Source organism: Myotis nattereri (genome assembly GCF_964212035.1).
Source record: "Myotis nattereri genome assembly, chromosome: 17".
In the NCBI taxonomy this organism is placed as follows: domain Eukaryota; kingdom Metazoa; phylum Chordata; class Mammalia; order Chiroptera; family Vespertilionidae; genus Myotis; species Myotis nattereri.
Genome location: NC_138092.1, coordinates 9,427,974 through 9,433,833, shown reverse-complemented (window position 1 = coordinate 9,433,833; position 5,860 = coordinate 9,427,974). Strand labels below are relative to the sequence as shown.

Below are 5,860 nucleotides of genomic sequence, written 5' to 3'. Positions count from 1 at the left end.
GTGGTGTGTGTGTGTGTTTGTGTGGTGTGTGGTGTGTGTGTGTGTGTGTTTGTGTGTGGGGTGTGTGTGTGTGTGTGTGTGTGTGTGTGAAAAGATAGGGCATAGTTCAAATTAGAGGTTGACAAGTCTGGATGCTTTAGGAAGTCAACAAATAATGCTTCCCTTTTCCCTACTAAATATCAGAAATAATTGAGAGATAGGCATAAGAGACATGAAAAGGGAGGTCAAAATATCACTTTCATTACTGAGAAGCTATTTGTGTTTTGTTTTATTTCATTTTGTTTTGGGTCACATGTGTTTCATTCTTCTTTTTATGCCTTCTTTTGAATCAATTGAGGATTCTTCATGATTCCATTACATTTCTCCTACTGGCTTATTAATATTTTTGTGTGTATTTTTTTAGTAGATTTATGTGGTTGCTTTAGGACAAAGGACAGAGCCCAAATCAATGTCACTGCCTGTTTTTATAAATAAAGTTTTATTGGAACAAGCCAGACCCACTTATTTATTTATGTCAATGGCTGCATTTTCTTTAAATTTATTTGAAACAGATCCGTTATTTAGTTAGGTTCTTTGTAAGAAATTTAGAACACCACTTTGTGAGGCTAAAGCCCATTTGTTAGAGCCAACACAGAGCTGACGTAGGCCTGGAGTTGAGGAACGGCTTTGATTTTTGGCAGAATTTGAGAATCCACAGCTTTCTGATCAACCTTGCGCTGCTCTATAATCTCAATTTTCTTTCTCGAAGATTTCACCCTCCTGGGCTTACGCAGCTGCTTCTTCTTGAAATAAGCATCCATGAGATGTTTGGGGATTTTCAAAGCACTGGTATCAATTTTGGTGGAGGTGGTGATGACACATTTCTGGTGTGTTCCACACAAAGGAACTCTATAAAGGGACAGAGGGCCAGTCACAAGAAGCAAGCCACTGCTCGGCTGCTTCGGGAACACTGCCCTCTTGCCTCCGTGTCACTGGTGAGGATGATCAGAATGGTCCTGGAGGGATGCTGGCCAGCAGTTTTCTCACATGCTCACTGAAGGGTGTCTTGCCCTGGCCCAACAGCTTTCCAGGCACGTGTTCAGGGGGATACCATCTAGGTATTTTGCAAAGGTTAACTACTTGGGTGCCACCATTCTTGTCGCCACCAACTGGCTTTGTCACAGGAGCAAGAACTTTCTCCTTTTTCTTTTCAATCATGGATTTAGCTGCTGAGTACTTCCTCTTGTATGTGGCTTTGGGGAACACAGAGCTGACCAGGAATATCTGGCAATTCTTCTGCGTACTTCAGGGTTCAGCTGCATTGGAGCTTCGCCTTCTGAGGCATCTTGGCCTTGAGATTACCCTTCTTAACTGTGCCCCTAGCATCAGCCATCTTGGCTTCAGGTTTGTCCTCCGTAGTATCCAGCTTCTCCATGTTTCACCGACCGTCTTGCAAGGTGGGAGAGAGCTCAGTGGCTGCCTTTACATTCTAACAGCAGAACTGAATGCTTGTGACAGAAACCACATGGCCTGCAAAAACAAAAGTATTTCTATCTGGAGACTGATGAAAAATTGTGCCCCTCCCTGCTCCAGAGCTTATAACATATACCTGCATCCATCACAGTCCCTCATGATTGTGGACTTGTCCATGGATCGTTTCATTTCTGCCACTTATTGCTTTATATATTTTGAATCCATGTAATCTGGTATGCCACAGATTTGAACGTGTGACTATTTCATTCATACGGATTCCCTTATCATTATAAAATGTCTCTATTTTATCTTCAATAATTGCTTCTTTCATCTACTTCCTTATTTTCTGATACAAGTATAAGCCACTCACAATTTCATTTGGCTAATTCTTGCATAATGTATCTCTTCCCATCTTTTTACTATTAAATTTTCTGTCTTCACAGTTAAAGTGCATGTTTTTGTTAACAGCATGTTGTCAAGTTTGTTTTTAATCAGCCTGACAATCTTATTATTTTGCTTACTGTATTTATATTTAACATAATTACTGTTATAGAAGAGCTTGTGTCTACCATCTTGCTATGGATTTTTGTTGTTTTTATTTCTATTTAGGCCCTCTGTTTTATTTTTTATTTTTTACTTATTTTTTAAAATTTTATCTTTATTGTTGAAAGCATTACAAATGCCCCCTTTCTTTCCACTTGACCACCTTCACCTCCTACCTGCTCTCTCCCCAGGCCTTCACCACACTACTATCTGTGTCCATGGGTTATGCATATATGCATATAAGTTCTCTGGTTAATCTCTCCCCACCCACCCCAAGCTTCCTTATGAGATATGTCAGTCTGTTCTATGCTTTTGTCTCTGGATCTATTTTGTTCATTAGTTCATTAGAGTCCACACAGGAGTGAGATCATGTGATTCATGTCTTTCTCTGACTGGCTTCTTTCGCTTAGCATAATACTCTCCAGGACCCTCCGTGCTGTCTCACTGCTTTCCAAAACTACACAGTTCAATCGTTATCTGAGTCTCTGCCAAGAGCTTCTCCCGAAGAAGAGCCCTCCAAAGGTCCCCACTGGGTGTAGCCAGCAGACGCCTCTGCAGAGTCAGAAATGGAGGAGCAGGCATTGCACTCCCCAGGCTGGTGTTCTAATAATAGGGGTGCTCAGCCCTGGGAAGGGTGTCTGTGTCCCTAGCAGATTCCCTTCTCTACCAGGATCGCTGAATCCCACTGGTTCTCACCACTAGATGCTATAAGGGCTCCTCTTCCCATCTCTGTTGCTCTGTGTTGGGGATTCCTGCGAGGGGTTGAGACTCCATGCTCCTGCGAGGAGGGACTTTTGCACTGTTTGGCTTTTCTGCCACTGCATGTGCGCGTGGGGGCCTGCCCTTCCCACATTTCTGCCCCTTTTATAAGTCTCTGTGTGGCTTTTCCTGTAAATCCTTGGTTATACCATTTCAATTCAGCTAGCCTTCAGTTGGTTATTCGGGTTGATTACTCTATAACTTAGCTGTAAATCCAGTTTGGCGACTCTGCAGCCCTCTTGGAAGGTCTCTTTCCTATTGCATTTTAATTACCACAAATCCTGAAATGTTTTTTCCACTTACCACTACTTTCAAATTATATCAGTCATTTTATGAGATTAATTAAAGCTAGTGTTTAGTAAATTAGTTAAAAAGTGTGCACACGTTCCTGGCCCATAAGTATTCTAAATGTTTCTATCTCACAAATTTAAAAATCTTTTAATAACTCAATTTTAATACAGTTGGTTTTCTTCATAGTCATTTTTTAAAAAAATTTTCTATTTAAAAACATTATTTGGAGAAGGAATACAAAAGGGGATCGATCCATGACACCAAAGGAATGCCTGCACTAAAGAGACCCATGGGTGGGCAGCAGAGGGCCTAGGGCAGGCTCACTCCTGCGAGAGGAGGACGCTAAGCACGTAGGGGTGAAAACTCAACGCTCTCCTGCCTGTGACCCTTGGCTCAGCCGAGTCAGGGTGCATCTGCCCCGGGCCTGGCAGCTTCTGGGACTTTTTCCTGAGCATTCTTATAAAACAGCAAGCACATTGCCACATGTGCCTGGAATTTGATTTCCAGGCCAAGTGTCAGCTTTTCCATGTGGAGGCTCCTTCAGGTTTTGGCCCAAGTTCTCCTGCTGTCAAGGCCCAGCCCTTTCCACACCTCGACCACCTGCCAGAGAGAACGGATTCATGGGATTTGGGCCACCACATCTGAGTCTCGTCAGCCACAGGCTTCCACCTGCAGCCACGGAGCCCCGGACGGGGAGGTGCCTGAGGGGACCCCTGACGCTGACCTGAGCCCATCAGGGCAGCGTGTCCTTCCCTGTGGGCCAGGAATCTTAAAAATCGGGCCAATTGCCTCCTCTCAGACCTAACGAGGCATTTTCTTTTCAGAGACTTGAGTCTGAGTTCTAATCCTATCTAGGAATGTTAGTTTCTCTTGTGGTATTTATCTCTCTCTCCTTTTTTGTTTTGTTTTGTTGTTGTAATCTAACAACACAGGAGAAAGGGTTATACAATGGGAAGATATTGTTACAGATGGGAGCTCTTGCTGTGACTTCCTTAAATAAACAGGTTGCTAATGTTTCTGGACAGTAGTCGAGCTACAGTTCAGAGGCTGCTGAGACTTTTTCTGTCTAAAGGAATCTATCTCCTTCTACACTACTCTATCTCCAGAAGAAAATTAAACTCCATTACAATCTTAGCTTGAGAAAATAGTCCCCCAACCCCTTGCTAGAGATGATGGCCTAAATGTTGTGTGCTGTGGGGATGAGAAAAGCTGCCTGCTGCAGAAAATTCGCTTCCTTCAGCTCCACAGCAGGGACCTGAAATTATATACAACTAGAGGCCTGGTGCACAAAAATTCATGGGGGCGGGGGGGCTTTCTCAGCCCTGGCCTGCGCCCTCTCGCAGTCCAGGAGCCCTCAGGGATATCTGACTAATGGCTAAGCCAGCAGTTGGAGTGCTCGCCAGCCGTGAGCACTGAGCATCTCCCCCCGGTGGTCAGTATGCATCATAGCAATCGGTCATTCCACCGTTCAGTCGATTTGTATATTAGCCTTTCATTATATAAGATGGACAGACAGATATACATAATGGATATATATGGAGAAATATACATAACATTGTTTCAATTAGTGACCTCTTTATGTTAACTATTGATCTGACCTTTTTAAATTATAGGCCAATCGATTATATATCCTGAGAGAAAAGAATGGTATTATTAAATCTAGTAAACAGGCTGAGAAATCCACAGCTGGTGAGAAAAAGAGGAACAAAACAGAACTCTTCGAGGAATCAGCCACTTTTTAGGGCTTGGATGACGAGGAGGAGCTGGTGGAGGTGACCATCTGGGTCTTAAAATGGTGTTGGACACATACGAGGAAATCATTAAGTGTTCATTAAATGAACTAGTAGAAATCGGGAGAATAAAACCATTGCTTTGTTTGCCATGTTAATGCCCTTAATCCCATCTAAGCTCCAAATGAGGAGTGCCAGCTCTTAGCTAAAACTCAACAGAATCCCTAAAATAGGTTATTTCAAAGCTTTTCTGATCTTTGTGCAACTAAGGGATTATCTAGAAATAGTTAACTGACTCAACAAGGGCTCTATATTTTTAACTGTCAGGCCCAAGAAGTACAGTTTGAAAGTAAGAAGGGGTAAGAATAAAATTTAAAATTAGGAAGGAGTAGGCATGAAGGAAATGAAGTAGCATTTTTTTCATAATAAATGAAACATCATTTCCATTGCAGAAGGACTTGTAAGTTGTAAGGTAGTTAGGACATTATTTTTCTTACTATTTGTTTAGGGTTTATTATATCTCTCCATCAGAGGTGAACTTGTGTAGTTTCAGCATCGCAAGTATAGATCTTTAAAATACTGTGTGGAATATATGCTAGATGAATGAATGGAGAAAAAATATCAAGAACAGCATAAATTGATAGAATTTATGCTGAGACCCTCTATAATATTAGACTTGATGGGTTCTTATTCATCCCAGGTTAAATGCAGAATTTAAATATGAAGATTTATCTTTTTATTTTAGTGTTATTAGATTTAAATGAAGTTTCAGGTTTTTCTCTATAAGCTAATCTTATCTTTGGCTTTTACCATCCCAATATGTTTTGGTAGAATATGTAAGTTGATACAATATAAAATGGATTTAATCAAACCTTATATTTTGGATATGTGCACCAAATGTTTAAATACTCACACAATAAGCAAATACAGATCGATTTTTCACATGCTATGGATATCTTATAACATAAAGAGTATAAAAAAGAAAATAATTTTAAATTTTATTTTTTATTGTGATGAAAAATATATACCTATCTTTTTTTCAATTATAGTTCATATTCAATATTATTCTATATTAGTTTCAGGTG

General features: G+C 40.9%; 1 pseudogene across 1 annotated transcript; it reads right to left on the bottom strand.

Moving 5' to 3' along the window:
- Window positions 1–584: 584 nt before the first annotated feature.
- LOC308533248 (large ribosomal subunit protein eL6-like) lies at window positions 585–1,414 on the bottom strand (annotated as a pseudogene). Its single transcript has one exon. The product of its transcript is annotated as a large ribosomal subunit protein eL6-like (transcript).
- Between the last annotated feature and the right edge of the window lie 4,446 nt (window positions 1,415–5,860).